Below are 27353 nucleotides of genomic sequence, written 5' to 3' on the forward strand. Positions count from 1 at the left end.
CGGAATACCGAGTGTTGTGAGCCTCGGTCATGATCACGTCTCGGAAACCACCGTGTTTCGGTGTCCAGATCCGGTTCATGAAATATAAAGCTCCGTCACCCTTGGCTTCGAAGTTCTTGTCCATTCCCCTAAGGGATTCACTCGACACATTTTTAGGTTTCATGGCCTCTAGTTGAGCTGCCTGAATTTGCTCAGTCAAGTGTGAATGGATGGTTATTGATAATGACTTGACCTTGCGACCAGAATATTCCTTCCGACTTAGGGCGTCTGCTACTACGTTGGCTTTACCCGGATGATAACGAATATCGCATTCGTAATCACTAAGTAGCTCAACCCACCGTCGTTGTCTCATGTTGAGCTCCTTCTGATCGAAAATGTGTTGTAAACTCTTGTGGTCGGTAAAGATAGTGCTCTTCGTTCCATACAAGTAATGTCTCCAGATCTTCAGAGCAAACACTACTGCTCCTAGTTCAAGATCATGGGTCGTGTAGTTAACCTCATGTGTCTTCAACTGTCTCGAGGCGTAGGCGATGACCTTACCTCGCTGCATCAGAACACATCCGAGTCCTTGATTGGATGCATCACAATAGACTACGAAGTCTTCTATTCCTTCTGGAAGGGATAGTATCGGTGCGGTGCACAAGGCTCGTTTGAGCGTTTGGAACGCTCTTTCTTGCTTCTCTTCCCAGTCAAAGGCCACGCCTTTCTGGGTCAGGGTTGTAAGAGGCTTCGCTATTCACGAGAAGTTCTGAATGAACCTGCGATAGTAGCCAGCGAGACCTAGAAATTGACGAATTTCTGTAGGCGTCTTTGGTGCTGACCAGTTCTCAATGGCTTTTATTTTGGATGGGTCCACGTGGATTCCCTCTTCGCTTACCACGTGTCCTAAGAATTCGACTCTTCGGATCCAAAATTCACACTTCGAGAACTTCGCATAAAGTTTCTCTTTTCGTAATGTCTCTAGAACTTGTCGCAGATGATCACCATGCTCTTTCTTACTTCGGGAGTAGATCAGGATGTCGTCAATGAAAACGATGACGAACTGATCTAAGTAAGGTCGGCATACTCTATTCATCAGATCCATGAAGACTGCGGGCGCATTGGTCAATCCGAATGGCATCACCACGAACTCGTAGTGTCCGTAACGAGTTCGGAAGGCTGTCTTTGGCACATCCTCCTCGAGCACTCGTAACTGGTGATATCCGGATCTCAGATCAATCTTGGAAAAATAGCTCGCCCCTTGCAGTTGGTCGAATAGATCATCTATGCGCGGCAGAGGGTAACGATTTTTGATCGTCAATTTGTTGAGTTCTCTGTAGTCAATACACATACGGAATGATCCGTCTTTCTTCTTAACGAACAAGACCGGTGCTCCCCAAGGTGAGAAACTTGGTCTTATAAAGCCCTTGCTGAGCAGTTCGTTAAGTTGACCAGAGAGTTCTTGCATCTTGGCTGGTGCTAAACGGTAGGGCGACTTGGCTACTCGGGTAGCTCCAGGGACCAAGTCGATTCTGAACTCGACTTGTCGTTGCGGAGGTAACCCGGGTAGTTCTTCTGGGAAAATGTCGGGAAAGTCGCTCACTACTGGGAGTTTCTCCAGTTCTTTCGTTTCTAGGTTCGTGTCGACGACGTGAGCAAGAAATGCATGGTATTCTTTGCGCAGATATTTCCGTGCTTGAATACTAGATATAATGCGAAGACTCGCACCAGGTTTGTCGCCGTAGACTATAAGCGTTTCGTTAGACGGGAGGTTTAGTCGGACTGCTTTCTCGTAGCACATGATGTCGGCGCGATGAAGACTTAACCAATCCATGCCGATAATAACGTCGAAACTTTTTATTGAGACCGGCATAAGGTCGATCGGGAATGAATGGTTATCTAAGGTGAGAAGACAACCTAAGTATATGCTATTAGTACTTTCAGTTTTCCCATTGGCCATTTCTACTGTGAATTGTTCATTAAGTGCGTGTGGTTGTTGCTTAAGCATGCGAGCAAATTTGTGGTTTACGAAGCTTCGCTCCGCTCCACTATCGAACAGAATGCATGCATAGGAGTTATCAAGGAGGAACGTACCGGTCACCACTGTCGGGTCAGCAACTGCTTCCCCGTGGCCTATTGCTAGTACCCTCCCTGCTCCTCCAGTATTCCTCGCCTTAGGGCAGTCCCTTTTAAAGTGGCCTGTTTCGCCACATCCATAGCAAGTTGGGCTCGCGCCAGAGCCAGGAACTTGGGAGATCGGTTGCGCCGGGAACCTACAGAATCGGACGGTGTGTCCTTTCCTGTGGCAGTTAGTACACTGCATTTCACGGCAGGCGCCGTTGTGGTGGAAGCTGCATTTATTGCACTTCGGCAAACTTCCCGAGTACTGCTTCCCCGGAGCAGTAACAGGAGTAGGGGCTACCGCAGCATGTACTGCTACGATTTGCCGTTTCTTTGAAGCACGCTGCTTCTTCTTCTCATCCCAGGACTTCCGCTTGTTGCTAGCGGGTTTAGAGGGTTCTGGGATGGCTAGAGTGGTTGTGGCTGCAGGGGTCTTGACTCCATGGTCAATAAGTCTTTGTGCCAATCGCTTGGCACTGTCGAAGGTAGCAGGGTTGGATGCTAAGACGTTCCCCTGGTACGGAGGCACTAGCCCCCATACATACCGCTCAATCTTTTTCCCCTCAGTGGGAACCATATTGGGGCATAGGGCCACCAGTTCGCTAAAGCGGGCAGTGTAAGCGATCACGTTGGTGCCCTTCATAGTTAGATTCCAGAGTTCATGTTCCAACTTCTGGACTTCGCCCCTAGGGCAGTACTCCTCAGTCATGAGGTCCTTCGTTGTTGCCCAGCCCATGTCGTTAGCCACGACGAGAGTTAGGGCTTTGACGTGGTCGTTCCACCACGTTAGGGCTTTATCCTCGAAGGTGCATGCGGCATATTTCACCTTGAATGCTGCAGGGCACGAACAGATTTCGAAGACTGATTCAGTCTTCTCGAACCATTGCGAGAGAGCAATGACTCCGCCGGTGCCATAGAAAGGCTTCGGCTTGCAGTTTGTAAAATCCTTGTAAGAGCACTCTCTCGAGCGCACAGGGATTTCAACTGGGATAGATTCCACAGGGGTTCCACCTCTGCTAGCATCCGATGAGTGATACTGAGCCATGGCAGTAGCCACTGCTGCAGCTACGACAGCATTCAAAGCTACAGTATCGATGACCGCAGGTGGTGGAGGCGGTGGAGGTACAGCATTATTCCTATTCCGAGGAGATTTGCGAGGAGGCATCCTTCAGCTATAAGTTCATAAAAACAAGAAGGATGATAAGAATCAATTTGGTAAGCAACGTGAGAGTGACCCATGGACTAACTAACCATAGCCCAACAGTTTGAATGAGTGTTTGAAATCACAATAAGAAATATTAGTAGGAATACACAAGTGTACAAAATTTCCCCACAGATTATATAGATTTCAATAGTACGGGTATTACTGATGTAATAAGTTCAAGGAAAAAGTCGACCTAACAGTAGGTCTTACATCATACCATAAGGACAATACTGACAGTCCTAGATTCCTAATTAGAGTACCAAAAGTTAGGAATATTTACAGACAAGTGCTACTTAGAGCACATAAGTTCAAGGCTATCCCTAAATCAAAAGACAGAGATGTACTAGACATCATCTAATGGCGATGGGAATTCCTCGGGCGATCCCTGAGGTCGGACACTTGGCGAAACACCTCTTGAAGGTGTCGGTCCTGAGCTCTCTGACGAGCTCGAAGTTCTAAGACTTCAGCACGGGAGGCAGCCAGCTGTTGCTGCAGAGTTTCGTTGGTTCTCCGGGTCCGTTCCATGTCTTCTTCAAGACGGCGAATGCGGACTGTATTGACACCTGAATTGGCATCAATCTCCATGACCCGGTCGATGGCTGCTCGACCTTGCTCGACATTATGAGCTATTCTGCAGATGATCACCGACAGAGCTCTGTCAGCAGAGCCACCATCGCTGATGTTGTAGAAGGTTCGGTCCCCAAAGTATGGCAAGGGCTGACCCTGCTCATCACACCAGCGATTCAGATTGTTTGCCCACATGGGAGTAGGACCTGGAAATGCTGGTCGAGGGTTGTTGTTCAGGGCTTGACCTACAAGCGGTAGGTTGTTGACTTCAGGCTCGGAGTCGGATCCATCCGAAAAGCCTTCTGCGAGGTGATCATCCAAAGGGATTGGATGGTCATCTTCGGGCTCTTCATCGATCCACCCGGCATTGCCTTCATTGGGAAAGTACGGGTCGCCATGATGGAATCCAGCCATTTAGATCTACGCGAGAAGAGAGGTATAAGAATATAGTATACGTGTAACTAATAGCACAAAATACTCCTATAGTATTTTAAGGTTAAGTTGTACTGATCTTCTTGTGGTATTGTTGGTAAGTTTTTAGACTTGTTAACATATCACAACCATTCTAGGGCATATGCTAATCACTCCTAGGACCAGCATAGTTGACCAGGCTATGCCATTCCCAGGACTGACCATACATCCCCGAGCTCAATTGTGATATTCAACAATCGTAATACTTTTGTTCTTGTCATTGTGACACTGATTTTAGTATAAATGTAGACTAGTATACTTAATTTAATATTTTATTATTTAAAGTATAGACTCTTGGTCAGAGTGTTTTAGTCCCTTTTGGGTTTATAGATTAGTATATCTTTTATGGGTTGATATACTTGATTCACTATAAACAATGCTCTGATACCAATCTGTCACACCCCAAAACCAAGAACGGCGGAAACGTTCCGGGGCGGAGGACGTCATGTACAGTATCACAACACAGTAAATGTAAATAAGCAAACAACATCATCCATTGCATTAAATATATAATTTCAATACAAGTGTGTTCTGTACAGTTATAGACACCAAAAATAATGAAACACAAAATAATATGAGATAAGTCTTGAATGCACTCCATCTTCTCAAAAGCTGGCCTCGGTACCTGTCTACTGATGACCTGAGAATACAAGTTATTTTGAAAGAGTTTATCAGCATTAAGCTGGTGAGTTCATAAGTATTTTAGTGTCAATGTTTCTTGTAAAAACGTTTGAACCTGTCTCAATGTATAAGTTGGTGAAAATGTAAGTAAATGTTTGAAAGTGTTTGTAAAAGTTTGAATCTCTCAGAAAATCCTATATTTTCTATAAAAGTAACCTTCTACCAAGGCTAGGCTGTTTTGTAAACTTTTCTGTTGTACGTGTGTGTGATTACCCAAGTATAACTATCATTTGTTAAAAATATAGTTTGTACACTAATGCTTAAGTGAGATTATCACTAAAATATGTAATGGGTAAATCATTGTAGTACTGTAGCTTTGTATAATAAGACTACTGCTGTACTAAATACTACTACCTTAAACCGGATTTATATTAAGGTATATTGTGATTAATTGCACCATGCTATCGACTGATAATCAACGACCTAATGAACGGTCGTAATAAGAAATGACGTTTGGCACCCGCAGACCTGCAGGTCTGGCTATAGCTAGCAGCAAGGTGTAGGATAGTCAATCCAGTATAGATCTATACGCAAACTCACGCTCTCCCTCCAAGAGAATTCTGGCTACAACTCGGGCCATGACATTTAAGGCATGCCCGATACAGTGGATCACAATTATTACGTATTTATGTATATGTATTGTTTCTCGTATATCTGTATATGTATTGTTTCTCGTATCTCTGTATATGTATTGTTTCTAGTATATATGTATATGTATTGTTTCTAGTATATCTGTATATGTATTGTTTCTAGTATATCTGTATATGTATTGTTTCTAGTATATCTGTATATGTATTGTTTCTAGTATATCTGCATATGTATTGTTCCTGCGTTACCCCGATGGTAACCAGCTAATGATGTACTGAAGAGTATGAATATGGAAGTACTTTTATGTCTATATATGTATATATGATATATAAGTAATATTGAAACGACCTTCGGATGGTCACCCGAAATCCCACCAGACCACATCTCAAGGCGCGAAAAGGAAATAGGGCGGATGGCCTTCCTAAGTCCTTTAAACATTATTTATATATCTATACATATATGGGCATGCAATTGTATATATAAAGCATAAATAAGTTTTCATAAAACATTTTGAAGCATAAATATAATTTCAAGAGAAGATTGACTTGATGTCGATCTATAAATCATTTTGAAAGCATAAGTTGATAAAACAGTTTAAATATAAGAAGCATTTGATTGAATCACAGTCTATAAGTAAGTTTGGATAGTAAAACAGTTTGTAAAACATTTCAATAGTAAAGCAGTTGAAAACAGTTTGAACAGTGGTAAAAATCGTTGTTTTCCTAGTTATTAATCACATGTGATTAAATGCAATCACATGTGATTGAAGCAATAACTATAAGTATTTGACTTGTATTCCCCCCCATAAAGTATTTAAAACACTTAAAATCATTTCAAAGGTTGATTCAAGGGGTATGAACTCACTTGTGGTGAGTCGTTTGAATTGCAGTGTCGGCTACCGTGCTAGGTGACAAACGGAGACTGGTTTACACGCACGAGCCTAGTTATCATATAATAAACATATATATAACTAATTAGACATATAATAACTTAAATAAATAAGTTAAGACACTTAGCAGACATTTAAACACTTTTATGAGTGTTTAGGGTTCAAATGGTTGCATCTAAGTTGCTACGGGACAAGGCAAAAGGGTTTGAAACATCAAAGGGCCTTGTATAGGAGTTCACCATCCAACAAACCCCACACCTTGGAGTTTACGGCCGTAAACTCATAGGTTTATGGCCGTTAACTCCTCAAATGGTGTTTTTGGGTGTTTTGTGGTGTTATCTTGTATTTAGAACACTCCTATCTTTATTGGAATAATGCATGAAGTAGTTTTAAGGCTTTAGAACACTCCATAAGGGAGTTTACGGCCTAAGGTCCTTCACCTTAGAGTTTACGGCCGTAAACTCTAGGAAATAAATTGATTTGAGGCACTTAAACATCAAGAATGGCATCCATGATTTTATCTAAGGCTAATGGGGGCAAGAGGCACACTTTGGTGCCTTCACTTGGAGTTTACGGCCCAAGTCATGTTCCTTGGCCGTAAACTCCTTTCAAGGAGTGATTTCTATTTGTTCTACTCTCCATTCTAGTCCCAAAGGTGCAAGGTAAATTGTCTAAAGGCTTAAGGGTAGCTTGGAATGATTTTTGTCCCACAAAATGTGGTTTACGGCCCAAGAGGGTTCTTGGCCATAAACTCCTAAAAACTTATGGTTTTTATGGGCTTTTGATGTTCTAAACAAGCACAAGCACTAGTAGTTAAAGTCCTTAAGCATTTGGGGAAAGTTTTAGGGCATTTAAGCCCTTGAAAAGGGGTTTACGGCCCAAGGGAGTTCCTTGGCCGTAAACTCCTAGAAACTTATGTATTTGATGTCTTTTGATGCCTAAAATAAGCACAAGCAATTTGGGGTAAAGGTCTTTAAGCATAAGGGGGAGTTTAGGGCACTAATTGCCCTTAAAAAGGGGTTTACGGCCCAAGGGAGTTCCTTGGCCGTAAACTCCTAGAACTTATGTTTCTTGGATGATTTCTAGGCTATAAAGATCATACACAATTTCCTTGATAAGTCCCCTAACATGCGGATGGGTCTAGAAAGCATTAAAGTTCCATTTTGGAGTTTACTCCCCAAGAACGATCTTGGGCGGTAAACTCCCGGATCTTGACATCTAGACATGTAATTTGTGTTAACAAGCATTAAACAAGTATTGAAACACATATAGAAAAGTAGACTCACAATCTGGGATGAAAACCCGAAGATCTGTCAGAGAGAATATGGCTTTTCTCTATTTGGAATTGTGAATAATGAATTAATTTAATTCAGAAAACTATTTATAGTCCTGGAATATTTTGGCAGAAAATATTTTCATTCCTGATGTTGGACTGTAACAGTATGAAACTTGAAATGCCCAAGTTTCACAAAACCAAGAGTATCCACTCTCCTGATATCATCTAAAACATAACCCTAATGTACACAAACTTGTTCGGAAAAGCTTGAAATTCACTAAAACTGAACTAGCTTCTAATGAGTAGATGAGGTTTATACGGTTGGAAATTTCAAGTTGTCACACCACGCGTTGTTGACCAAACCCTCTTTGGATATTAAAACTAGAAGCAGAAGACACCGCAGATTTTATGGAAGACAAAAACCGCCTGAGGCCTACTCAATAGATCCTCTGGAAAGACCATTTGCACTACGCAACCAGGTTCGTGAATCAAGAGAAAGAACTCATGGAATTAACTTACTACTATGGAGTATATGTATTAGAGTGGTATATAATTTAAATCAATAAGATTTAAGATGTGTGCTTCCTCCCTACCCCCTGTTCCCTGTTTGGTTGTGGGTCTGGGGTGGGGCCACACATCTGAACACCCCGTCGATCTCAATTATATACGACTTGTATACATCAAGTATTAGTGATTAAACCGAGTATGAGGTCTACCATGAACCGTATAATAAGACCTTTCATCCTATCCCATAGAAAAGGAGTTGGAGTCGAGAGAACCACTGCGGTTCGAGCTACTAAAATGACTAAAAATTCGAATTTTTTTGTTATCCCGGTTAAGCCAACATAGTAGCTAACGCCCTCAGTTAGGAAAGCAACCCAAGTCGTATGAGTCAAAGCATTGACTACGACCATCCATTCGTGCTTAATCCCACGAATTAAGCATCTCAGCAGAGATCCCGGAAACCTGGGAGCTGTAATAGCTTAAATTCTGAGGAGAGTGGATGAGGAAATTAGAAGACTCGAGTAACGGAACCCTACACTCTCTAGATTTAATCTAGATCAAGAAAACTCAGAAACACTGGAAGAGTAGCTGCAAGGGATACTCGCACTACTCAGGCACTTCGTCCATCCCATTACAGACGAGTAGTGCCTAGGACCCACCACCACTCCATGCACAGACTTCTTTTGTGGAACTTAAGAATTAAACAATGGTCATCTAACCTTTGCTTAAATTGCATAGACTTCTATTGCGGAACTCGTGAATTAAATAATGCTCATCAAAGCTTTGGTAAATTACATATACTTCTATTGTAGAACTCAAGAATTAAATAATGCTCATCAAATCTTTGCTAAATTGAATAAATACTTCTATTATGTAACTCAAGAGTTAAACAATGCTCATCAATGCTTTGCTAAATTACATAGACTTCTATTATGGAAATCAAGAGTTAAACAGCACTCATAAAAGCTTTGCTAAATTGCAAAGACTTCTATTGTGGAACTCAAGAATTAAACAAATCTCATCAAAGCTTTGCTAAATTGCATAGACTTCTATTGTGGAACTCAAGAATTAAACATTGCTCATCAAACCTTTGCTTAAATTGCATAGACTTCTATTGTGGAACTCATGAATTAAACAACGCACATCAAAACTTTGCTAAATTGCATTGACTTCTATTGCGAAACACAAGAATTAAATAATGCTCCTCGAAGCTTACCTAAATAGCATAGACTTCTATTGTGGAACTCACGAATTAAACATTGCTCATCAAACCTTTGCTTAAATTGCATAGACTTCTATTGTGGAACTCAAGAATTATAATACATTGCTCATCAAAGCATTGCTAAAATGTATAGAATCCTTCTATTGGGGAAGCCAAGAATTAAAGAATGCTAATCAAAGCTTTGCTAAATATCAAAGACTTTCTTTGTGGAACTCAAGAATTAAACAATGCTCATCAAAGCTTTGCTAAATTGCATAGATTTCAATTGTGGAACTCAAGAAGTAGACAATGCTCATCAAAGTTTTGGTAAATTTCGTAGATTACTTCTATTGTGGAACTCAAGAATTAAGCAATGTTCTTCAAAGATTTGTTAAATTGCATCACTTCTATTGTGGAACTCAATCAATAAAACAGTACTCATCAAAGCTATGCTAAAATGCATAAACTACTTCTACTATGGAACTCAAGAGGTAAAAAATGCTCATCATTGCTTTGCTAAATTTCATAGACTTCTATTATGGAAATCTAGAATTAAATAATGCTCATAAAAGCTTTGCTAAATCGAATATACTTCTATTGTGGAACTCAAGAATTAAACAATGTCGATCAAACCTTTGCTTAAATTGCATAGACTTCTTTTGTGAAACTATAGAATTAAACAATGTCGATCAAACCTTTGCTTAAATTGCATAGACTTCTTTTGTGAAACTATAGAATTAAACAATGCTCATCAAGACTTTGCTAAATTGCATAGACTTCTATTGTGGAACTCACGAATTAAACATTGCTCATGAAACCTTTGCTTAAATTGCATAGACTTCTATTGTGGAACTCAAGAATTAAACAAAGCTCATCAAAGCATTGCTAAATTGCATAGAATACTTCTATTGTGGAACTCAAGAATTAAACAATGCTTATCAAAGCTTTCAAATATCATAGAATTCCATTTGGGAACTAAAAAATTAAACAATGCTCATCAAAGCTTTGTTAAATTGCATAGACTTCAATTGTGGAACTCAATAATTAAACAATGCTCATCAAAGTTTTTGTAAATTTCATAGATTACTTGTATTCTGGAACTCAAGAATTAAGCAATGTTCATCAAAGCTTTGCTAAATTGCATCACTTCTACTATGGAACTCAATATATAAAACAATACTCATCAAAGCTTTGCTAAATTGTATAGACTTCTATTGTAGAACTCAAGAATTAAACAATGCTCGTCAAAGCTTTGCTAAATTGCATAGACAACTTCTATTATGGAACTCAAGAATTAAACAATGCTCATCAATGCTTTGCTAAATTGCATAGACTTCTATTGTCGAAATCAAGATTTAAACAATTCTCATCACAGCTTTGCTAAATTTATACACTTCTATTGTGGAACTCAAGAATTAAACAATGCTTATCATGGCTTTGATAAAATTGCGTAGACTTCTATTGTGGAACTCGAGAGCTAAACAGTATTCATCATAGTTTCGCTAAATTGCAAAGTCTTCAATTGTGTAATTCAAGAATTAAACAATGCTCATTAAAACGTTGCTAAATTGCATTGACTTCTATTGTGGAACACAAGAATTAAATAATGCTCATCAAAGCTTTGCTAAATTGCATAGACTTCTATTGTTTAACTTAAGAATTAAACAATGCTCATCAAACCTTTGCTTAAATTGCGTACACCTCTATTGTGGAACTCATGAATTCAACAATGCTCATCAACCCTTTAGTTAAATTGCATACACTTCTATTGTGGAACTTAAGACTTAAGCAATGCTCATCATTGCTTTGCTAAATTGCATAGATTTTTGTTGTGGAACTCAAGAATTAAACAATACTCATCAAAGCTTTGCAAAATTACATATATACTTATATTGTAGAACTCAAGAATTAAACAATCGTCATCAAAGCTTTGCTAAATTGCATAGACTACTTCTATTATGGAACTCGAGAGTTAAAAAACTCTCATCAATGCTTTGCTAAATTACATAGACTTCTATTATGGAAATCAAGAATTAAACAACGCTCATAAAAGCTTTGCTAAATTGCAAAGACTTCTATTCCGGAACTCAATAATTAAACAATGCTCATCAAAGCTTTGCTAAATTGCATAGACTTCTATTGTGAAACTCAAGAATTAAACAATCCTCATCCAACTTTTGCTTAAATTGCATAGACTTCAATTGTGGAACTCAAGAATTAACCAATGTTCATCAAAGCTTTGCTAAATTTCATAGACTTCTATTGTGGAACTCACGAATTAAACATTGCTCATCAAACCTTTGCTTAAACTGCATAGACTTCTATTGTGGAGCTCAAGAATTAAAAAATGCTCATCAAAGCTTTGCTAAATTGCATAGAATACTTCTATTGTGGAACTCAAGAATTAAACAATTCTTATCAAAGCTTTGCTAAATTGCATAGACTTCTATTGTGGAACTCAAGAATTAAGCAATGCCCATCAAAGCTTTACTAAATTAGATAGCCTTCAAATGTGGATATGAAGAATTAAACAATGGTGGTCAAAGCTTTGATAAATTTCATAGATTACTTCTATTGTGGAACTCAAGAATTAAGCAACGCTCATCAAAGCTTTGCTAAATTGCGTCGACTTTTATTCCGGTCAACAAGAATTAAACAATACTCATCAACGCTTCGCTAAATTGCTTAGATATCTATTGTAGTATTCAAGAATCAAAAAATGCTCATCAAATCTTTGCTAAATTGCATAGACTACTTCTATTATGGAACTTAAATATTAATAAATGCTCATCAATGCTTTGCTAAATTGCATAGACTTCTATTGTTAAACTCAAGAATTAAACAATGCTTATCAAAGCTTTCCTAAATTGCATAGACTTCTATTGTGGAACTCAAGAATTAAACAGTGCTCATAAAAGCTTTGCTAAATTGCATAGAATACTTCTATTGTGGAACTCAAGAACTAAACAATTCTTATCAAAGCTTTGCTAAATTGCATAGACTTCTATTGTGGAACTCAAGAATTAAACAGTGCTCATAAAAGCTTTGCTAAATTGCATAAAATACTTCTATTGTGGAATTCAAGAACTAAACAATTCTTATCAAAGCTTTGCTAAATTGTGTAGGCTTCTATAACGGAGCTAAAGAATTTAACAGTGCTCATCAAAATTTTGCTAAATTGCATAGACTTCAATTATGGAACTCATGAAGTAAACAATGCTCATTAAAGAATTGGTAAATTTCATAGATTACTTCTATTGTGGATCTATTGAATTAAGCAATGCTCATCCAAGCTTTGATAAATGGCATCGACTTCTATTGTGGAACTTAAGAATTAAACTATACTCATCAAAGCTTGTCTAAATAGCATAGACTTCTACTGTAGAACTCAAGGATTAAACAATGCTCATCAAAGCTTTGCTAAATTGCATAGACTACTTCTATTATGGAACTCATGAATTAAACAATACTCATGAAAATTTTGCTAAATTTCATAGACTTCTATTGTGGAAATCAAGAATTAAACAACATTCATAAAATCTTTGCTATATTTCATAGACTTCTATTGTGGAACTCAAGAATTAAATAATGCTCATCAAAGCTTTTATAAATTGCATAGACTTCTATTGTGGAACTGACGAATTAAACATTGCTTATCAAACCTTTGCTTCAATTGCGTAGACTTCTATTGTGGATCTCATGAATTAAAGAATTATCATCAACCCTTTGCTTAAATTGCATAGACTTCTATTGTGGAACTTGAGAATTAAGCAATGCTCATCAAAGCTTTGCTAAATTGCATCGACTTCTGTTGTCGAACTTAAGAATTAAACAATACTCATCAAAGCTTTGCTAATTTGCATAGACTTCTATTGTAGAATGTCACACCCCAAAACCGGAACGGCGGAAACATTCGGGGGCGGAGGACGTCATGTACAGTATCACAAAAATGTAAAGTAGTAAACATGCAACAACATCATCCATTGCATTATTAGTATAATTTTACTTATAAGTGTATTCTTTCATAGTAAAAACATCATAATGAATACTCAAAATAAAAGACGAGTCTTGACTGCTCCGTCTTCTCTAAACCTTGCATCGGTACCTGTCTATTTGTGACCTGAGAACACATGTTATTTGAAAGCGAGTATTAGCTTTAAAGCTGGTGAATTCATAAGTATTTAATGTCGTTATCTATATAAGTATTAATGAAAAGAAAGTCTTACAAGTAAAAGTGTAAACGTTTGAATTCCCTAGAAAATCCCATATTTCCTATTAGTATAAAAAGGTAGTCTTCTACCAAAACTAGACTGTTTTGAAAGTAGTCTTCTACCAAGACCTAAGTGAAAGAAAGTAAGCAAGTAAGTAGTCTTCTCACGAGACCCGATGTAAGTAAGTAGTCTTCTCACGAGACCCGCTGTATGTCTGTAGTCTTCTCACGAGACCCGCTGTAAGTAAGTAAGTAGTCTTCTCACAAGACCCGCTGTAAGTAAGTAGTCTTCTCACGAGACCCATTGTAAGTAAGTAATAATATGATTGGTAGTCCCTATTCTACGTTTGGAACTAAAGGTGACTTCCGCAACGAATCGCTAGGTCGAAATCCATATTTATTACCAAATCATATATAAGCCTAAACTATACCTATAACAGCTTACTAGGGATATATGAACGTATACCTTTGCTACCCAAAGGTACTGAACTGACTGATCAGAACTATTATGTCCGAATATGTACACACGATATATAACTAAATATTTAAACGACCTTCATATGGATACCCGATAGCCACCAGACCACATCCCAACGAGGAAAAGGAAATAAAGCGGGTTAGCCTTCCTAAGTCCTTTAAACATTACTTATATAACTATGCATTTACAGGCAAGCTTTTAACAAGGCATCTATGTAAAAGTATCCATGTAAGTGTATACATGTATATTTATCTCTTCATATAGCATTTAGTATAGACTCATGTATGAACTGACTCTGGTGTAATTCCTTGTAATAGGAATAGCAAGTAGTATCTCCTAACTATACCTATAATAGTTACTAGTAATGTACAAGTATCAACGAAGGTATACCTTTGCTAGCCAAAGGAACTGAATTGACTGAGGGAAATTTTATGTCTATATATGTATACATGATATATAACTAATAGTTAAACGACCTTCACATGGATAACCGATACCCTAAAGCCACATCCCAACGAGGAAAAGGAAATAAGGTGAGCTAGCCTTCCTAAGTCCTTCAAACATTACTTATATAACTATACATATATAGGCATGCTTTTAACAATTTAAAAGTATAAAAGAAGCTTTGTAAAACATTTAAGGGTTTTGAATAAGAAATAAATAATAATGACTTGATGTCATTTTATAAAGCATTTCAAAAGTAATTCCTTTCATAACAATGTATAACAGAGTTTGGAAGAAAACATACAGAATGTAGTACAGTTTAATAAAAAGTTGTTAAACAAGTAAAACGTTTTAGAAAGCCATTTGAAGTAATCAGTTTGATAAAACAGCTAGAAGTGTAGTAAATCCATTTGTATGTTGGTTATTAATCACATGCGATTGATATAATAACTAGCATGATTTAACTTGTGTTCCCCCTCCATAAAATCATTTAAAAACATTTAGAACATTAATTAAGGGGTATGAACTCACCTGATGTGGGTGATTCAAACGGGTATGCGTGTAAGGATGAGAAGTTCCATGAATGATGTCCCGAGACACAATAAATCCTAAATGACATATAAGGACACATATTGACATGAATATAGTGTTTATAAACAACTATATGAAAGGAAATGCCTTTCAGGACTAGGAAACACCTTGATTAAGTGTTGGAATCACATGAGGGAAGTGAAATGGCATCTAAAGGTGTTTATGGTCATGAGACCAACTCTATTAGAGTTTATGGTCGTAAACCCATGAGTTTACGGCCATAAACTCATGGCACTCCTTCCAATTTGTGGTTTGATATCCTAAAAGTCATAATGAAGCATCCTAACTTCAAGTCTAAGCCTTAGAAGTGTTTGTGGCATCAATACACTCTTAAATGGAGTTTACGGCCAATGGACCACTTCTCCATGTGATTGCGGTCGTAAACCCATATGGATGATGGTATTTTGATGTTTTCAAGTACTTAGCACATCAAGGTAAGGGACTAGGCTAGTTTCCAAGCATAAGGAAGGAATTTTGGGCAACTTTGCACCATAAAATGGAGTTTACGGCCTTGGGTGATCCTTGGCCGTAAACTCTCACCCAATCCTTGTTTCTTGAGCATAACAAGTTAGAAGAAGAGTACTTACAATCTAGGAGCTTGAAGGGTCGGTTTTGGCCAAGAACACTAGTGTGTGTTCTTGGTGTTTCCTGAAGATCTAAGAAAACATGATTTTTGTGGATGAAATCATGAGAGAATGCTAGATTAAGTGGTGTATCAACTAATAAAGGATGAATACTTACTAGTTTTGAAGATCTAAGGTGATTGTTTTTATGATAGTTGAGAGAGAATGACGGAAAATTCGGCCAAGAACTGAAGAAATGAGAAGAAATGACCCAATGCCCTATATATACTCTTGAGTTTACGGCCACATGAGTTTATGGCTGTAAACTCATGGTCTTGTGGCCGCGAACTCATTTAGATGGGGTTAGGGTTCGTTTTGATACATTGTGGTTGTAGCGGGTACTTTCTAACACTTATTCCTTAAGTGTGTTAGGCTCAAAACTCCTTAGAATGGCCTGTAACCAGGCTAGAACTCTATACTAATGATTTTGACACTCAGTTGTGTTGACTGGCTGAGCTTATAAATTAAAAATTTCCGGGTTGTCAAATCATCCCCCTGTTAGAGGGAATTTCGTCCCGAAATTAACTTTCTTAGCAATACTACTGGGGTTGCTTTCTTCCAATTGGCAGAATACTCACTCGTAGACTTGGCAACTTCGCCCTCCTGTTCATGATAGGATGCATACTTGGTCCATCTATCATTACCTCGTGTATACAAGCCGTATATAATTAGGATTAGTAAGACGTTCGGATGTGCAACTCTGCCCCAGGTCCACAACCCAACAAGGAACAGGAGAAAGGGCGGAAACACACATACTAAGTCTGCGTAATCATAATCATATACCACCCTTGCGTATACACTAATTAGTAATAGGTGGGCTGCATTCGTCCATAGCCTCTGTGCTCAAACTTGGTCTGCTGGACGAGTGGTATTTCGGGGAGGTTTGCTGGTTCCTTCGGAAAGGATTAGAAACATGAGGTACTCTACGCATGAGTACTTTGGAGTTCTGGAACGACGACTTTACTACAAAGATGATTTCGGAGAAAAAGATTTACGCACGAATCCTGGTATCGTGAGGATCGAATGGACTCTAGTCGTATGATGAAATCAGAATCACTTGGAAATAAAGGCACTAGATTTGATCAAACGGCGTTACAGACAAAACACAACAGTGCGACTCTTAACAGAGTTATAGTATTATAGATTTACTACAAGACTATTGTTGCGGACTAGGTATACTACAAAAGACATGTATACGCAGCACGGGGATCCCTTAACTGACGGGACCTCGCAAAAGATAAGACTCTAGTTGCACTAGTTCTAAACAGTTTATGAGTCGGTTACAATGAATGCCGTAGATTATACTCTAACATGGGTCCGGAGCAGTCTCTCCTGCGGCGGTGATCGTTAGCATCCTTCCGTCTGTGCCAGCATTCGCTGCCTCTGGGCAGTTTCTTTTGTAGTGACCCACCTTGCCACAACTGTAGCAAGCCTAGGTCATACCAGCGTTGGGTACTTGGTTGATCGGTCTTGCTGGATTCTTGCAGTAACATATGGTGTGTCCCTTTTTGTTGCAGTTTAAGCACTGCATCTCTCGACAAGGTCCATGGTGGTGATAGTTGCATTTGTTGCACTTTGGGAGATTACTCGCATATTGCTTTGCTGGTAATGGGTTAGTAGAGACTATTGTAGGTACTGTAGCAGCATTGACTGTAACTTGTTGTTGTTTCCTTGAGGATCCTTGTGAGGACTCGTCTTTCCTCTTGTTCTTGTTGTTGTTTCCTTCTTGTTGATCTTGTACATAAACTTTTGCGTTCCGGTGGTTTCCGTGGTCAATCAGAGATTGTGCTAGTTCTTTGGCACTATCGAAAGTATCGGGCCTTAATGCTAACACGCTTGACTGAATTTGGGGAGACAGCCCTCAAATATACCTCTCTAATTTCTTGCTCTCAGGAGCAACCATATCCGGGCACAGGTTTGCCAGATCACAGAATCTACCCGTATAGGTTGATATATCGGTACCAACCATTTCAAGACTCCAAAGTTCCTGTTCGAGCTTTTGAATTTCCCCTCGAGGACAATACTCTCTCATCAGCATGGCTTTCAAGTTTTCCCAGCTGATAGAATTTGCCACTACAATAGTCAGAGACTTAACATGGCCATTCCACCAAGTTAACGCTCTGTCAAAAAAGGTATAAGTAGCAAACTTGACCTTGTTGCCCGCTGGACAGGCACAGATCTCAAAGACTGCTTCTGTCTTTTCAATCCACTACCTTAAGACCATAACCCCACCAGTTCCATTGAAGTTTCGGGGTTTAGCATTCGTAAAATCCTTGTAGGTGCATTCCCGGGGATGCCCATGGCTCTCGCCATGATGAGAAGGAGGTGCACCCGTTCCCGATCCACTAGGGACAAGAGTATTGATGGCTGACACGAGAGCTGCTACTGCTGCCGTGAAGGCTGCTTGGAACATGGCAGTGTCGAAAGGAGGAGGTGGGTGAGGTGGTGGTATAGGCGTTTCTTTATTAGGGTTACGCCTTGGATTCCTGCGAGGCGGCATCTTTTGACTATACGATTAAAAGATGTCAACACGGTAAGAATAAATGAATAAGGAGGGTGACTCACAGACTAACTCTCCATAGTCCAACAGCACAATTTAATAACACGTTTGAATGAGGATCTAGTATTGAAAGGTGAAGGCATTTGAGCAATAATGTCCATACGATTTGGTATCTGTCAAAAATACTAGAATTATAGATGTAACATGTTCTGGAAAAGTGGCCTAGGAGTAGGCCTTACATTAACCATTGATGGGAAAGTTTTGACAGGTCAACGACCTAATCAAGACCTAATAGATCTAAGATTTACAATTATAGGAAATTAGACTAGATTTTTACATAAACTAGGTTATATCCGAAGGAGAAGTCCATGAGATTCTATCGGCGACGAGAACTACCAGAAAAGTCTTCAGTAGAGTGATCATTCGAAGCGATTGGGTGATCATTCTCTGGCTCCTCTCTGAGCCATCCAGCATTATCGTGGTTAGGGTAGTACAGGTTGTCGTGGGGATGGGATCCAATCATGATATCTACATGAGAAATGGGATAATAAGAACTAACTAAATAGACGAACTAACTTAGATAATTATAAGATGATCCTTATTAGTTGCTTCAATACTTTTTTAGTGCATACCAGTTATATGTATTTAGGATAGGATAGACCTTCGAATAAGTGACCTTAACTCTAAGCCCCCAACTCAACGAGGACAGAACATAAAGCAAAGATCCACAGATTCAAAGTCTATAATATCCTAGTACATATAACCTTAGTGTATCCACTTAAACAACTATTGACATACTAATAAAAATCTATTTAGTTCTCAGATAAGTAATTACAGTAGCACTAAATACCCCTATGGTATTTCATTGTGGAAATGTTGGTAAGTTTTTAGATTTGTTGTCACATCACAACCATTCTTGGGCATATGCTAATCACTCCTCGGACCAGCATAGTTGATCAGGCTATGCCATTCCCAGGACTGACCATACATCCCCAAGCTTAATTGTGATATTCAACAATCGTAATACTTTTGTTCTTGTCCTTGTGACATGGATTTTAGTATGAATGCAGGCACGTATACCAAATCAAATATTTTATTATTTAAAAGTATAAACTCTTGGTCATAGTATTTTTAATCCCATTGTATTTATAGTTAGTATATCTTTTATGGGTTGATATACTTAATTCACTATAAACAATGCTCTGATACCAATCTGTCACACCCCAAAACCGGAACAGCAGAAACTTTTGGGGGCGGAGGACGTCATGTACAGTATCACAACAATGTAAAGTAGTAAACAAGCAACAACATCATCCATTGCATTATTAGTATAATTTTACTTACAAGTGTATTCTTTCATAGTAAAAACAACATAATGAATACTCAAAATAAAAGACGAGTCTTGACTGCTCCGTCTTCTCTAAACCTTGCATCGGTACCTGTCTATTTGTGACTTGAGAACACAAGTTATTTTGTGACAACCCGAAATTTATCCCGTCATTGTTGACCACATCTTCCGTTAATAAGACCGCTTTATTACTTGTCCGTTAACCTTTTGGACTAGGTTAATTAAATTGGGGCTTTTTATTATGACTTCATAAGGGCTGAAACAAGTTAGAAACACCCTCAATAATTCCTTGAAAAGTTTTAGTTACAACCAAGTCAAAATAAGACCATTTAATCGGGTGCGACCAAAAGCCCCGTTTAACGTCAGTATCGGGTAGATTTCCACCGAGCCACAAACTCAAACCCCTATATAAGGGTGAGTGGACTCCATTTGAGACTTTCCACTCTCTCTCTACACTCTCTCTCTCTCTCTCTACAACTTGCTTTCGATCCAAAAACGCCCATTTCGAGCCCCAAACTAGTAAGTAATCTACCCTAACTTGTTGTTTAGCTCATTTAACATGCAAATTCGTGTTTAAGACATCAAATAGGGCCAAGTCATGTGTTTACGGCCCAAGAACACTCTTGGACCGTAAACACCCATAAGTGGGGTTTTGAAGCCCCAAAACCCTTCCAAATCACTCTTAGGGCTTAGATATGACTTGTAGACATGCATGTATGAGCTTAGAACATCAAAACCTTATTATATGGAGAGTAAACTTGAGTTTACGACCCAAGAACACTCTTGGACTGTAAACCCCTCTTCAAGGGTCGTGAACACGTTTTAAGGTGTTAGAATTGCCCTCAAACACCTCTTATGACTTGGGATTGTCTAGAGGCAACCACCATTGAAGTAAAGGCATTAAACATCAAAGAAACAATGGACATAGGACTTTACGGCCGTAAACCCCCCTAGGATTCGTCCATGGGCCGTAAACTCCCAAAAAGAGGCCAAATGATGCCCTAACTTCCCTATACGACTTGGAAAAATGCATAGAACTTTATTCTCTATCATTTAAGACCTTAATACACAAAAGGAAAGGGCATGGAAGAGTTTACGGCAATAAACTCCTTGTTTATAGTCGTAAACTCCTTAAACTTGTCCATTTGGTGATTAAACCACTCCCTATGCCCTAGAATTGAACCTAGCCAAATTCTCCTAGTGAGATAAGACCTTAAATCACCCAAGAGCACACCACCCACAAGTTTACGGCCGTAAACTCATGGGGATATGGTCTTAGGGCCGTAAACTCTATAAAGAGTTTACTCTTGAAGAGTAAACTCCCTAACTAGGCCATACACTCCCTTATTTGCAACCCAATAGCCTCCTAGCACTTGACCAAAGTGTTTTCTGCACATTAGGATGCGTATACGTGTTTAATTAGTATTATAATTACTAATTGTATGTAAACATATGTCATCATATGTTAATAGGTCACTAAGTGTGTTCAAGTCTCTAATTGACATCGAGCACCCAACCGGCACCTCCGCCCGATCCACTTACAACAGGTGAGTTCATACCCCTGAATTAACCTTTTTAAATTTTTTTACATGCTTTTATGGGGGGGGGGGGGAATACAAGTTAAAACATGCTAGTTATCATATCAACCATATGTGATTAATAACCCGCATGCACAAGGATTTATCACACTTTCAGCTGTTTCACCAAGTATAATACTATAGATGGTTTTCCAAAACGTCTTTACTTACTTAAAACTTTTCTCAAATTGTCTCTCGTACTGTATATTTTACTTCTAACCCCGTTACAGCAGTGTGTTAAACAAAGGTTTTCTTTACTTATATTGTGTTATCAAATTATATTCAAAACGTGTTTTTGAACGGTTTTCAAACCTTGTTTTACATAACGATATCAAGTCGTAAATTCTTATTTTTAAAGGTTTTCCAAAGGTTTTACCAAGGTTTTCTTCTATACTTCTATGCTTCTACTTCGATAAATGCATGCCCGTATTTGTATAGTTATATAAATAATGTTTAAAAGACTTTGGAAGGCTAGTTCACCCTATTTCCTTTTCCTCGTTGGGATGTGGTTTGGTGGGTACCGAATATCCGTCCGAAGGTCGTTTAAACATTAGTTATATATCATGTATACACGTATAGACATAAAGGTTTACATCGACCAGTTCATTTCCCTTGGGTAGCAAGGGCATCCTTCCATTCACCATTCATATTTCAGAGACACTAGTAACTATTATAGGAATAGTTAGGAGGTTCTATTTACTCTTTCTAGTACGAGAATTCCAAAGGAGTCAGTTCATTCGTGAGTCTATATCATTACTCCAGCGCCTCTAATAGAATTCAGAATACAAGATGCATCTTCACGACACGGATTTCCATGTTGTCAAGATGGTAACCAGGGTCTCCTGGAGGGAGAGCGGGCATTGTGTGTATAGATTTATACGAGACTGACACTCCCGCACCCTGATTGCTAGCTACTGTCCATGGCCTACCAAGCCAAGGGGTGACAAATGTCACATTTATTCCGACGCTTGCAGGGTGCCAAGTACTCTAGTGTCAATCAGTATGGTTACGAGTATCTCCATGTTTACCTTATAATTCATGGCCTTAAGGTAATGAGAATCAACACTGTACTTCGAGACATTCCACTTAGGGTTACCAGACGTTTTAGACTTTACTAGCTGTTTGGTTCCTTCGATACTGTTTGAAGTCTGTATTTCTTTGTTTTAGACCTTGCTAGGTGTATCGTTCGTTTGATACTGTATGGGGTCTGTGTTTCTTTGTTTTAGACCTTGCTAGCTGTATCGTTCATTTGATACTGTCTGGGGTCTGTGTTTCTTTGTTTTAGACCTTGCGAGCTGTATTGTTCATTTGATATTGTCTGGGGTCTGTGTTTCTTTATTTTAGACCTTGCTAGTCGTATCGTACATTTGATACTGTCTGGGGTCTATAGTTCCTTTTGTTAGACTGAGCCAGGCGTATCATTCATTCGATACTCTCCTGGGGTCTATGATTTCTTTTGCCTTAGTCAGCAGTACTTTCTGCTGAGACATACGTTATTTTCCATAGGATTTTACTAGTGATATTCTCCTACTATCTTTAAAGTCAAATACCTTATTTTGGTAGTGATAGTATTTCAGGGAAAATTTCTCTTAAAAACATAACACTGTCGAGTCTTGGTAGAGGACTGCTTTTAATTAGAAAATATAGGATTTTCTGGAAAGGATGCTAATACACCGTAGATTCTAAACTACTACTTCTTATAAAGTTATTTTGAATAAAATGCTTACTTACGCAAATGACACTAAATACTTATGAACTCACCAGCATTTATAAAAATGTTGATACTCGCTTTCAAAATAACTTGTATTGTCTGGTCAGCAATAGACATGTACACCCGGGAGCTTTTATGAAGCCAGCCTAGAACCGAGCTGCGTCTATACTAGTTTCTGTATTACTTTGATGTCTCTATAAAATGTAACTTATGTAAAACTATCACTATTAAAGCAATGATTGTTGTACTTTGATTACTTTACTGCATATGTTGTGATACTTGACATGACGTCATCCACCCCAGAACATTTCCGCCATTCCGGTTGTGGGGTTTGACAGATTGGTATTAGAGCATTGTTTATAGTGAGTTCAGTATATCAATTCATAAAAGATATACAACCTATAAATACATAGGGATAAAACATTCTGACCAAGAATTATAATTTAAAATATAACCATATTTTACCAAAGTATAAGAACATCCAGAATCTAAATACTCGAACAAAGTATCACAAGAAGAACAAAAATAAAAGTCTTCGGATGTTGAGCATTATCGTCAAACCTGGGCAGTTATGTAATCGTAAGCTGGAATAAATGTAACCTGATCAACTACATTTATTCGAGATGTGATGAACGTGTGCTTGGGAGTGATAGTGGTGTTGCAACGAGTCTGAAAATTACCAACTTGGAATGCTAGAGCCAAACATAAAGTTTAAAATACTATGAGAGTATTATGGAATACTAAAAGACTCACATTAATCCCAGAATCATATTCAGAAGTTAAGAACCAAACAAGAAATTAAAATACCATAGGGGTATTTTAGGATCCACAGATAACCTTGTGTGAATAACTAAAAAGATCCTTATCGATATTACAGAGGGTATACTCCCAAGGTTATATATAATAAGGATCCCATAGACTAAGAATGTGTGGTTTCGCTCTACTTCCTTTTCCTCGTTGGGATGTGGATATAGAGTAGTATCACATATTCGAAGGCCTATCGGATCTAAGCTATATATAATTTGTGTACCCTACGTAATTGTAGCAGGACTCGATATGGATCACCCAGTGAAATGTTAATAATCTCTTCGGATTCTTTAGACATTTCCATTCTCGCACGAACCCTGTAGAAAACCCTATACACTTCAGTGTTCGACAGAAGAGTTGGTTCAGACCCAGAAGAAGTTCATTGAGAAGATTTCCAATTCGGAAATAAATGAACTAGGTCGAGACCATTGAAACCACCAAGTGCATATACCTTTTTAAGGACATCGGTGGGAAATTCGCCTGAACTTCCAAGATTTCCGGTCATCCATCATGAAGCGATGACACCCAGAGTCAGGATTGGAAGTAGGACGGAGTAGAAATTCAATATGTCTACACGAGAAGAGAACCCTAGGCAACTACCCGAAAGAAACCAACGCCGATCCCAGTCATGGATATGAGGTAGATAGAGGGAGCCAGTACATGGAACCCGAGAAGTGTCTTTTCCTCGTATTCGTCACGCTAATACATCCATAAAATAATACAGTTTAGTGAGTTAGTGATTACACTACTCACACTATGTGTTAGGTAAATCGCCTTTTCCCGTCGCAAGTAATACAACTAGATCGGATCTCAAAACCTCGATTGAGGATGTTTAGCCATAAGTCTTCATGAGCCTTTTTCTTCTGTGATTTTCGTTTCGAACTTCCCTCAAATCTTTCCAAGTCGGAGGGTGAAACTTTCTAGCATAAAGATAACTTAGTAGGAACGACCCCCATCTTATGGCTTTCCGATATTCTTACTCCTACCTTGATACCCGGACTACATCATAGGGATGTAGGTCGACACTCAGACAACCAACATCCGAGGCGCGGGAAAAATTTATGCCTAATATAGTAAGGATAGATACGTCCAGGGTTAACCATCGTCTCTCACCAGCTTGTATTCCTTTCCGTGTAGCAAAACCATGCCTCCAAAGAAGCGTAACCAATCCACTGGCAAGAAACCTACTCTCCTATTCGATGAAGCTACGTTCCAAGCTGCAGTCTCGGCAGCCGTAGCAGCTGTCATGGCTCATCTAAATGCTAACAACGCCAATGTTAGCAAGAGCCCTATCGGGACTCCCGATCTTAGTAATGGACAATGGCAACCAACACCTGCATACCTAACCACTCAAGAACCTCAGCCAACTCCACTAAAGAGAAAGTTCAAGAGCGAGAAAGGAGGTACCTCGGCCCAACGACCTTCCGAAGGTCAGCAAGCTGAGACAGTCAATACCCCTGTCAACCCTTCCATCCTGACTTCAAGAAGACCATACCTAGGAAGCCTTCCCCACTGCAGCAAGTGTAGCTACCATCATCATGGTATCTGTCGGGAACTCTTTTGTGCTAGGTGCAACATGAAGGGGAATACCGCTCGCGTCTGCAGAACCCCGATTGAGTTTATTACATCAACCACCAATGTGACGACCAATCCAGTATGCCATCTATGTGGTGGGATTGGACACTTCAAGAAGGACTGCCCAACTAAAGGAAACGACAAAGGCGCAGGAGGAGTCTAACTCTAAATGCCTAGGGAGAAGCATCAAGGAACCCGGTAGATTTTGGTATGTCTCTCAATCTCAGATAACTAACCGAATACATTAAAAGGCTAATTCTAAGTGTAGATACTCCCCCGTTAAGGCGAAAGTCGCAACACTGTTATAAAAATTAAAATTTCATCAAGTAAAGCTATAATGGCTTGAGATATACGTTAAGGCCAGGTATAATTAAGATGGATAGACCTAGAGTGAGTGATGATGGCTCATTTCCTGTTCCTCGTTTGGTTGTGGATTTATGGCGGAATCGCTCAGTCAACAGTCCTTCCCACCTTAATTATACATGACTAGTATATGTTAGGCGATTACAGAAAGGCCTCGTGAGAATCCATTCATGAAAGGTACCCTATTCAGAAACACTCAGGACCCTCTACAGTTCCGCATCAACTCTATCGGTCCAAGTATCCGCGAAAGTGATACACGGGACGAAACCCGAGACGCCTAGAACTTGTGTGCCCGTTCAGCACATGGCTCTATCGACCCTCATTTTATATCATGTCGATGTATGCTAACTTCGACGCCCCTATCAATCATGGTTCGACTTTGTGCAACCATGTGTAAATCCCTAGTGCTGTGTAAAAAGAACTTTCACCATAGCCATTTCGGCAAATAAAGGTTCTTCCGAACCTAAAAATAATGAAACCTAATGAGATCCGTCAGTCGTCCCTATTATCTCAAACCTTCCGAAGTACCCAAGAGAAGGGTACCGCGCGCTGTTAACCAACCCTTCTTAGACAGATAGGAACCGAAGCGAAACACACTGCAGGTATTCCAGAAGACGATAAGCACCCGAAGCATACTCCGTAGATCCCCCAGAAAGACCCTTCACACCTCACATTTAGGTTCTTGAAATCTAGAGGATAGAACTCATGGGGATGACTACTATAAAGTATATGCACTAGAGTGGTATATAATTCAGATCAATAAGATTTAAGATGTGTGCTTCCTCCCCACTCCTTGTTCTTCGTTAGGTTGTGGGTCTGGGGTGGAGTCGCACAACTGAACATCCTGTCGACCTCAATTATATATGGCTTGCATACACCAAGTATTAGTGGTTAAGCCAAGTATGAGCTCCACCACGAACCTCATAGTAAAACCCTTCATCCTATCCTATAGAATAGGAACTAGAGTTAAGAGAACCACTGCGGGTTGAGCTACTATAATGACCACAAATCCGAAATTTGTTGTCATCCTGGTTAAGCCAACATAGTAGCTAACACCCTCAGTTGGTAAAGAAATCTGAGTCGAAAGAGTCAAGGACATTGACTGCGACCATCCATCCACGCTTAATCCCCCGAATTGAGCATCTCAGCGGATATCTGGGAAATCCGAAAGCTGCGATAAGTTAAACTCTGAGAAGAGTGGATGAGGAGATTAGAAGTTCCGAGTAACGGAACCCTATACCTCTAGACTTAACCTAAATCAAGAAAACTCAGAATCCTCGGAAGAGTCGTTGCAGAAGGTGCTCGCACTACTCAGGCAATTTGTCCACCCGTTACCGACAAGTAGTGCCTAGGACACTTTTCCCCCTCGCGTAGAAGAAGTCACTGTCGCCCTGTAGACGATAGACTGCATTCTGCGAAGTGAATACTAGAATGCCTAGAACCACAGGATAACCTCCGCAGCCAAGAATACTTGAATAAAGTGCGAAAGTAGGTTGCATTAAGCCTTATAACTCAGATCCCGAAGAGATTATAGACTTGACACCAGTCTAGGTGTTAGCCGATGGGTTATACAAGAGTACGCGCTTTCTGCAACTGAAATGAAAGAACAGTTTAACAAACCGGATAATCAAACTATACATTTTTC

The sequence above is a fragment of the Lactuca sativa genome, chromosome 2 (genome assembly GCF_002870075.4).
Source record: "Lactuca sativa cultivar Salinas chromosome 2, Lsat_Salinas_v11, whole genome shotgun sequence".
In the NCBI taxonomy this organism is placed as follows: Eukaryota; Viridiplantae; Streptophyta; class Magnoliopsida; order Asterales; family Asteraceae; genus Lactuca; species Lactuca sativa.